This window comes from Gossypium hirsutum, chromosome D01, assembly GCF_007990345.1.
Source record: "Gossypium hirsutum isolate 1008001.06 chromosome D01, Gossypium_hirsutum_v2.1, whole genome shotgun sequence".
Lineage (NCBI taxonomy): Eukaryota > Viridiplantae > Streptophyta > Magnoliopsida > Malvales > Malvaceae > Gossypium > Gossypium hirsutum.
The window spans coordinates 24,197,685-24,208,618 of NC_053437.1; the positions used below are offsets into that span (position 1 = coordinate 24,197,685).

General features: G+C 34.5%; 1 pseudogene; it reads left to right on the forward strand.

Annotated features, from left to right (window-relative positions):
• The first annotated feature begins 446 nt into the window (after positions 1-446).
• LOC107921658 (putative glutamine amidotransferase GAT1_2.1) lies at positions 447-6,592 on the forward strand (annotated as a pseudogene).
• Positions 6,593-10,934: the final 4,342 nt, after the last annotated feature.

Here is a 10,934-nt window from a genome sequence, read left to right on the forward strand (position 1 = left end):
ATAACATCCCAACAAATAAATCCAAAGGAGGATCAAAAACTTTTGTATTGATAGACAAGAAACCAAAAATAATGTATCTTTAAAATGGGCCATTGAAAGTCATTGTTGTTTTCTTTGTAAATATAATCTCCACAATAGCATTTGAATATAATCCAATCCAAGGTTGAGGAAGCTAAGATAACGTTAACACTAACACCATTAACAGGCAAACCAAACATTTGTTAAAACCAACATGTTGCATTAGATTCATATGCACGAATTCACAACACCTACCTCTACTTCCCTTTTCACCTACTGATTTTGGAAGAAACAAATTTGCTTCACTTTTTTTGTTCCTTCATATAATCTATATATACCCACAATCTGAGTGTAATCTTGGCCACTGCCTACCCATTTTCAGGAAGTGGTACAATTATTGGTTATGGAATCGGCAACTTCAAATCTCAATGATTCTTTCGAGGGTTCTAATCATCTCCCGACGAACTGTTCAGAAGAATAAAATTCTGGATTTTGTAGGTTTATTCCATTTCTTGTCCTTCATTAATTTCATAAAATACATTTTCATTGCTTCTTTTGGATTACCTATATACATGCATCAAAGCATACGTATAAATGTAAATTATAGGTGAAATTAGTATGTGTAATAGGCCATCAAATATTATATACATTACTCAGTAACACGCATACAAACTCATAGTAGACACGCATTATAAATTCAATTCCCTAATCTATGTGCCATTTTGGATAGCTTGAACCTTATGGATATTATAAAAAAAAGCTATACTGGGAACATCAAACATAAAGTAAATTGGAAATTGGTTTCAATCATACTGGTAAAATACTTAAAAATCTTTCTTTTTAAGCAGGAGAATATCATCTAGATCTCAGAGTAAGTTATCAGGTAGTACCTGTGATTGTCCCACGAGTCAACGGAGTCCACATGCTGCTTCAAAGCTTCGAGCCTATCCATGGTGTTCTTTATGAAGAAGAGGATATCGTCCATCCTTTTATGAAGCTAAACTGTCTGAATTTTTTAAAGAGGACTTGAAGGGATTAAACTACTTTATGCAAGTGATGCTTCCATCGACAAAGAGAAAGATATGTGGAATTAAGGCTTGCTAAGCTTTGTCTCGAAATGAATATACCTTATTTGGGCAAATGTAGAGGATCATAAGTCCTTAATGTTGCATGTGGAGGGACATTGTATCAAGATATATAGAAAAAAATATCGAAAAAAACTTAGGTTCATATCGACTACAAGAATTATGATGCACAGAAGCATATGGAGATAGTGAAAGACACCCCATTGCACTAATGGTTTAAAGATTGTTTGGATGAAAATGGAATAAAGATCATGGTCAATAGTTACTACCACCAAGGTGTAAAGAAACTAGCACATCGTTTCGTGCCAATGGCTTTTCCACGAGATGGCTTGGTGGAAAGCTTTTATGAACCTAAAGCCTACAATCCTGATGAGGGTAAATTTCTTATGGGGCTTCAATTTCATCCTAAGTGAATGCATCAACCAGATTCAAATGTTTTCAACTATCCCAGATGTCCATCTACATATCAAGTAGGATATTATTGCCGCTTACGTTTTGATAAAGTTTTTGATGAGAAGTATTGAAAGAAAGAAAGATCTAGGTAAGCCTTCTTCATTGAATTAGCTCTCATGCTGATACAACAATGCTAAATCCATATTTAAAACAGTGAATGATAATAGCTATCAACCTTAACAGCTATCTTAACAGTTAACTGTAGCTAACAACCATATTTGCTAACAACCTTAATAGCTTCTTTTCTTATTCTATAACATTCCTCCTGCTTGGGATCTCTTATCTTCTATGACCGTTAGGGACTTGATCACTCTTATTGAAAACTCGAAGCTGGTCTCGAGACTTATTAAAAAAACCATCAAACAAAGATTTTGTGAGGATGCCAACAACTTGGTCTTGGCTTGGAACATGACTTACTTGTAGTGTCCCTACAGCAATCTTTTCCCTGACAAGGAACAAGTCCAATTCGACGTGTTTGAACTTTAAGTGTAAAACTGGGTTTGCAGCAACAATAATAGCACCTGAACTATCACACCAGAGTACTGACTTGTTGGTAACATCTACACGTAGTTCTTTTAATAAAGCTTGCAACCAAATCAACTCTGTAGTGGCATGAGCCAAGCTTCTATATTCTCCTTCTGCTATTAATCTGGAAACCACTTGAAGCTTCCTTGAGCTCCACGAAATCAGATTCCCACCAAGAAACACACAAAATCCAGTAGTTGATCTTCTATCATCAATATCAGTTCCCCCATTTGCATCTAAATATGCTTGTAAACCCAATTTAAGAGTTGGAGTAAACAACAACCCATGGTCCATGGTATTTTGTAAATACCTTAAAATTCTTTTAACAACCTTAAAATGAAAATCAAGAGCTTATACATGAATTGACAGACTTTGTTCATAGTGAAAGTTATATCCGACCGTGTAATTACAATATATTGTAATACACCCACAATGCTCCTATAGATAGACCCATCTTTCATGGGGCTTCCAACATGGGCTGACAAACTGCATGTTGTAACCATTAGGGTGGGTGATCCTTTAGATTTATCCATCATAATTATTTAAAGTAAATCAAGTATATACTTTCTTTGATTAAGGAAGAGACCCTTTGGAGTGTAGGTTACTTTTATTCTTAGAAAGTAGCTTAACTTCCCCAAATCATTGAGAGCAAACTGGGAGTTCAACAAACAAAAAAACTCATCTACAAGTTGGGTGTTGTTTTTAGTGATGATGATATCATCCACATAGACCAGCACGTAGATAAGACTAATGTTAAACTGTTGAAAAAGCAAAGATGCATCAGACTTGGATACCATAAACTTTCCAGCCACCAAATATTCCTTTAGCTTATGAAACCAAGCTCTAGAGGCTTGTCTAAGACCATATAAAGCTTTCCTCAACTTGCAAACTAGTTGCTGACCATCACAATGTTTCTCAAACTCTGGTGGTTGCAGCATATAAATATCCTCAGTTAAGTTACCATTTAAAAACGCATAATTTATATCAACTTGTTTGAGAGGCCATCCAAATGTAACAACCAACGCAATGACCACCCTGATTGTTGTAGGCTTGACAACGGGGCTAAAAGTCTCTTGGAAATTGATATCTACCTGTTGAGAAAAACCTTGAAATAACGAAAGATAGAGCCATCAGCATTCTTTTTCACTTTAAAAATCCACTTACACCCTACTGTATATTTATCCAAAGGTACTGGAATGAGATGCCAGGTCCAATTTTGAATCAACGCATCAAATTCCTGTAGCTACTTTTGCCCATGCTTCGCTTTGAAAAGCTTCTTCAATAGTCAGCAGTTCTTTGTCAGCAAGCCATGTTGAAATTCCTATTCTTCAATCTTGTCTGCATGGGATGTATATTTGAAGAAACTGGTTTGTCGAGAATAGTATCACATGGATCATCACAGTTTCAATTTTGACTGAACCCTCACTTTGACCATTACTATTTTGAGTTAGACTAGAATCTTCACATGGAACCTCCCTGTTTGTAGGAGAACTAGAGCCTTCACCTAGAACTGGACCAACACTTGAATCATCACCTTGACTAGAAGGTCTAAATGAGGAAGATAACCTTTCAGGCGGCAAAGAATCATTATGAAAAGATGGCATACAATGATCAAAAGCATTAGAAACTATTATTGGCACAAGAGACTATATACGACCATCAATTGATAGAAAAGTAGAACCAGAACTTAACTATGTTGAGAAATGAAAATTGGTCTCATCAAATATAACATGACAATACACAAAAACCTTCCCATCACCAGCAAGACACTTGAAACTTGTATGATTAGAGCTAAATCTAAGAAAAATACACCTTGTTGACTGAAACTGCAGTTTGGGGCCTTGTAGAACTTCAGTTTGAAGCCAATTTATCAAGTGTATAGCATGAATAAAGTTATGAGACCAATAATTCAAAGGAATCGAAGCTTGAGCCATGAGTGTAAGCCCATTTTCTACTACATGTCGATGCTTCCTCTCAGCTACCCCATTTTGTTATAAAGTGTGAGAACAAGTAACTCCATGTTGAATGCCACTTCGAGATAAAACTGTTGCAAATGATTGATACTTACCTCCCCAATCACTTTGAAAACTTTTTATGTGGCAACCAAATTGCACTTCAACATGCTTTTTGAACTGAATAAAATAACTCAAAACTTCTGACTTACTCTTGAGAAAGTATAACCATGTAAACCTACTGTACATATCAACAAAAGAAAGATAATAGAGAAACCCATCCGATTTCACTTGGTCCCCACATATCCAAGAAAACCAGTTCAAAATGAAAAGCATAGATTGTACTAGATGAAGAAAAAGGCAGCTTGTGAGCTTTACCTAACTGACACACAGTACATACTTGTGACAATTTTGCTTTATTGAAATGAATATTACAACTGCGTAATACTTGAGTAAGAACTCTAGGACAAGTATAACCAAGCCTCTTATGCCATAGTTCAACATTTTGGACGTCAACATTAGACACACATGTGGAAGAATTAAACCAAAAGTAAATTCAGAAACACCTGAATGTTCACCAATAGTTGTAAGCATCAAACGTGTAAAGCTCATTATGCATGTGGCCCACTAGTAATGTGATCCATGTCTGGATGTCCTTCACAAAACAATTGAAAGCATGAAACTCAAAATAGACCCTATTATCTTTAGCAAATTGGCCAACTGACACCAAATTCTTGCAAATAGTTGAAACATGCAAAACATTCTTAAATTGCAAAGCCCTAGAACTAGTAAACATAGCAGAAGAACCTATATTGGTAATAGGAACAGATTGACCATTTCCCATCAACACCTTACTCATATATGTATATGGCACAACATTTGTGAGCATAGACGTATCATTTGTCACGTGATTTGTTGCTCCTAATCCGAATACCAAGCTTGATCAGGAGGAGTGTGAAGACGACCTCGACTGATGTTCTCAGTATACGTTGTTGAAGAGGGTTGTTTATTGTGGAATAGAGGAGCACCACAACAGGATTGCATATTAAAACACTGAGGCAACGTACCAAAATAGTTTTGACTTTTAGAACCACTTTGATTATCGAAACTATGATAGTTGATTGACATTAACTGACCCTGATCACCAGGTAATCCAAAAAAAGAAATTAATCAAAATAGTTTTTACTTTCAGAACCACTTTGATTATCGAAACTATGATAGTTAATTGACATTAACTGACCCTGATCACCAGGTAATCCAAAAAAAATTTAATCAAACCTGTAGTAACAAATTTGTACCAGATGGCCAACCTTGCCACACAACTAACATTGAGGCCGAGAGTGAGTAAACCTAACTTCACGCCCCTTGCCACAATAAGACATCTACTTCCTCATTTGTGTTTAAACCCTTGATAATAGTTTCTTGAATAACCACTTAAAGAATCTTATTTCGAATGACTATCACCATCATCTTTCTGTCTATTTATCAAGTTAGCCTGTATGGGCACATCGATAACTATCTCCAGCTGTCTTGTTTCACAATCGAGAAGCATCTCAGTTAGAATATTAGGAGACGCCTGAGTGGCTGATGCAACAACCTAAAGAAATTTGAACTCAATTGAGAGACCTGCCAAGATTATGCTGACATATTCTTGATCAGATACCATGCTACCTACAGCAATCAAATGGTCACATATATTCTTTATCTTCAAAAGATATTTTTTTATAGTAAGTTGACCCTTTTTTCTAAGGATACAAGGCATGACGTAAGCTGGATATTTTGATACTAGACTTCATAGCAAACCTCCTTTGAATAGTCGACCAAACCTCAAAACTAGTATGAGCACTAGTAAGATAAACCAAAACCTTATCAGTGACAGTGAATAAAAGCTAGGAAGCCAAAAGCTTATTCTGTTGCCGATAGACCAGGAACTCAAAATCCTCAACTAATTGACCTTCTTCATTAACCAAGAATTGAGAGGGAGTATTAACGGTGCCTAGGGCATATCCTTATGAATCATATCCTTTAAGTATCAAAAGAATCTAATGTTTCCATAGGAGAAAATTATTCTCACCTAGTTTGACAGTGTCAAACTTGAAAAAATGTTGAATCTTTTTGGAGAAAACACAAGAAGTCAGTCCTGACTCAGTATGCGAGGCATGTGTCTGACCACCTGTGTTTGAAGAATGATGCGGACTGTCAGACCTTGGAACCACCTCTGGAGCCATGAAAAACCTTCTCAAAACTAATTTCATTTACCTAGAAAACTTATCTCTCGATACCATATTGAAAGAAAGATCTAGGTTAACCTTCTTCATTGAATTAACTCTCATGCTGATACAACAATTCTAATCCATATTTAACACAATAAACACAGCTAACAACCTTAGCTGCTATCTTAACAATTAACTATAGCTAACAACCCTAACTGCTAGCAACCTTAACAGCTTCTTTTCTTATCCCATAACAAAAAGTGAACAATATATATGGATTTATGATTGTTATATATATATGCAGGAGTTCGTGAAGGCAGTGATCGCTTACTGAGAAAAACACTAAGCAGCTCAGTTTTCATTTCGAAAACTCTTCGTTTAAACTAGGAGATGGAGAAGAAAAAAAAGATAATCATATGAAGTTCTTGAATTGCAAGAAGCATGTATATTTCGAGCATCACATTCATTCTTGGCCATGAATCAGATTTAAAAGTCAGCCAATTTTCTAGAGGTTAGTTAATTCTGTTTAGTCTTCAGTTTGGTAATTTTGGATTTTGTTCCAATGCATGGTTACATTGATGTCACTACGTTGAGTTTACAACAAGAGAAGAGGCTGAAGCAAATAAGTGCAACAGTAAAGAAATGGTTCAACATATAAAGGATGAAGATGAATGAGGAAACACAAGCTTGCAAAGTCTATAATGGTGTCAATAGAGCAACTAACTGAATTGGATTTCACTCTACAAAATAATGTCCGAAATATGTTCTGAGGCATTGGACTCAAAGCTCCATATCCATCCCTATGAATAGTGTATTACCATAATTGACTTTTTATGTTGTCAGATAGAAAAATTTCAAGAAAAATACAAAGTTTGGTTGACAACCATAATGAAATTAAAATATGTAACTACCAGCATAAACTTCAGTCTGGTCTAAGTCTAGTTGGACCCATAAGTGTGGCCATCCCCATGTCCAATGCTCAGTGTCAATAATAACATAACATGTAAATTATAATAATTCAGTGACAAAATTGTTGAAATATGTATATATTTTAAATTTATTTAGGTAAATAAATCTTATATAGGTAGATAAGTTTTATTCATATTTTAGGAATATTTTATTTTATCTTTTAGTAGTTTATTAGAATAAGGAAATTATTTTCCCTTATGTTTTAGTAGTTTATTAAAATAAGGAAATTATTTTCCCAAGTAGGATTAGGACTATTTTCTCTATTTAAGTTCAATTCTTTAGTTAATAAAAAATAGAACAATTTTATTAAAAGTTTCATTTTCTTGAAAGCTTTCATGGCATCTGAGCTAGGTAAAATCTCTAGTAACATCATGGTTAAAACAACCTCCACTAGAGATAAAAGATCCAGCAATCAAACAGAGAAAGAAAGTTCTACCGTTTAAACAACTACCTAGAGTACAATAACTCAAGGGGCAGAGGCGTCTTACCTTTCTTTTCAGCTGACATCTCACAAGCTGAATGGCAAGAATTATCTGGAATGGTCACAGTATGTAAAATTAGCAATTGATGGGCGCGGCAAGCTAGGTCATTTAATTGGAGAGGTCAAGCAACCACAGGTGGGCGATCCAAAGATGAGCAAGCGGAGGTCAAAAATTCTATGATAATTGCGTGGCATATTAATTCCATGAAAACATCCATAGGTAAACCTTTTCTTTTTCTCCCGACTGCTAAAGATGTTTGGGACGTTGTGAAAGACACCTATTCAGATTTAGAAAACACTTCACAGATCTTTGATTTAAAAATAAAACTTTAAAAAGCTAGGTAAGGGGAAAAGGAAGTTACTTTTTATTATAATAAGATGATGTCTCTTTGGCAAGAACTGGATCAGTGTTATAATGATGAATGGGAGTGTCCCGGAGATGGTGTAAAAGCTATAAAAAAAGAAGAGAATGAATGAATTTATTTGTTTCTGACTAGTTTAAATAAAGAATTTAATGAAGTGAAATCTCGGATCTTAGGGAAAAATCGCTTCCAAAACTTCGTAAGATTTTTTTGAGGTTCGAAGAGAGGAGACAAGGAAAAAAATAATGTTAAAGCCAAGGTTTGAAGCTAATGATGATAATTCTGCTCTTGTAACTATTAAAAATAATGATGATAGTGAAAAAAAAAACCTTGGTGCGATCACTGTAAAAAATATTGGCACACTCGAAAAATGTGTTAGAAGCTCCATGGAAAATTGACGAATGGAAGAAAAAAGAGTGGAAGTGGTCGTGGTTCACAATCAGGGGATAGCAGAGCTTTCCAAACAATTAATGAAAATTATAAGGGCCAAAGTTCTCTAGAAGGGTCTCCATTCACTAAGGAACAACTAGAGCATCTACACAAGCTTTTTCAATCACCACAGTTTCAGATGAATTCTTCTATTCCTAACTCATCCAATAATCCTTCTTCCTCTTTTTCCCAATCAAGTATTGATTTTTCTATTCTTTTCAGTGTCAAGCCTTGTAAAACAAACACGTGGATCGTTCATTCTGGAGCTAGTGATCACATGACTAGTAGCCATTTTTTTCAACTTACACACCTTGTGCAGGAAGCAAAAAGATCAAAGTAGAAGATGGGTCGTTCTCGACAATAGCCGGAAAAGGCACTGTTAAAATTTCATCTTCTTTGGTTTTACATGATGTTATACATGTGCCAAATCTAGCTTGTAATCTCATATATGTCAGTAAATTATCTCAGTCCTCGAATTGTCATGTTATATTTGACTCCTCTATGTGTAAATTTCAGGACATGGTCTCGAGGAAGATGATTGGAAATGCTAAAGAATTTAGTGGAATTTACTTTCTTGACGACGACCATCTAAGTCAACCAAAAACTAGTTTATTTTTAAATTCTATTTCTGATTTTGATAAGGTTATGATTTTGCATTATAGGCTTGGACATCCTAATTTTTACTATTTAAAATATTTGTTACCTAATCTATTTAAAAAATAAAAGTTCTTCTTCATATCACTGTGAATTTTGTGAATTGGCCAAACATCACTGGTTATTCTTTCCACCTTAAAAATATAAAGCCTCCGAACCTTTTTCGTTAATTCATAGTGATGTTTCGGGACCTTCAAGAGTCTCAACTTTTTCAGGAAAAATTGGTTTGTCACATTTATTGATGATCATACTCGTATTTGTTGGGTGTTTTTATTAAAAGATAAATCTAAAGTTAAAATTATGTTTTAGTCTTTTTATGCTATGGTGAAAACACAATTTGATGTGAAAATAGAAGTATTCCGGAGTGACACTGGTGAGGACTTTTTTAGTGACCAATTAGGTGTTTTCTTAACCAAACATGGAATAGTCCACCAAAGTTCTTGTACAAATACACCACAACAAAATGGGATGGCAGAAAGGAAAAACTGGTATCTTTTGAAAGTAACTAGAACCTTGATTTTCACTCGTCAGGTACCACGTTATCTTTGGGGCGAAGCCTTGTTAACAACTACATATTTTATTAATAGAATGTCCAGTAAAACTCTAAACTATAGAACTCATTTTCGTCTCTTTAAAAATAATTTTCCTAAATCTAAATTGATCATAAATTTATCTTTCTGAGTTTTTGGATGTAGTATTTTTGTTCATATTCACAACCAAGGTAAACTAGATCCTAGAGCAAAAAAATATGTCTGTGTTGGCTATGCTTCTAATAAAAAAGGTTACAAATGTTATGATCCAATTGATAGGAAGATTATTGTTACCATAGATGTCACATTTGTTGAAACGCAATCTAATTTTGATTCTAATCTTTAGGGAGGTAATTATAGTAAGAAAGATTCTATAATTGATCAAGAAAAGACTAGGAATATTCTACATTGGGATTCTAATAATGGGGAAGGCGAATTTATGATTAATATAGAAATTAATGATGTTAATGTTGTTAATAAAAAAGAGTATGAAGGTGTAAAGTCTGATAATGAGAATAAATAACAAACAAAGGAGTTAATTGTTTACTCAAGAAGAAATAGAAATCAAGAAAGTAGAATCCACCATATTCATCACCAAGAATCTGACCCGCAAGATCTTGTCAAAAGTTCAAGTAAAGCACATAATCCAGCCAATGAATTTTCTAATTTAGATATTCCAATTGCTAAAATAAAAAGTGTTAGAAATATTGTCAAATATCCCATGTCTAACTTTGTATCCTATAAAGCCTTGTCTTCGACATTCTTAGCCTTTGTTTCGTGTCTCGATACTGTGAAAATACCAAAAATGTGAAAGATGTTTTATAGGTTCCTGAGTGGAAGGAGGCTATTTTAGAGGAGATGCGTGCTCTTGAAAAAATAGGTACATGACAAACAATGAAATTACCTATCGGAAAAAAAAAGTGGGCTATAAATGGGTGTTCATAACTAAATTCAAACCAGATGGATCTTTAGATAGATACAAAGCCTGGTTCGTGGCTAAAGGGTATGCTCAAACATACAACATAGATTATCGATTATCTTGAAACAGTTGCTCCAGTAGCCAAATTAAATTTATTAGAGTTCTTTTATCAATTGTTGTTAATCTTGATTGGTCTTTACAGCAGCTAGATGTGAAGAATGCTTTCCTAAATGGGAAACTTGAAGAAGAAATTTAAATGGATCCTTCTCCAGGTTTTGAAGAAAAATTTGAAACTCAAGTATGTAAACTCAAGAAATCTTTGTATGGTCTAAAGCAATCTCCTC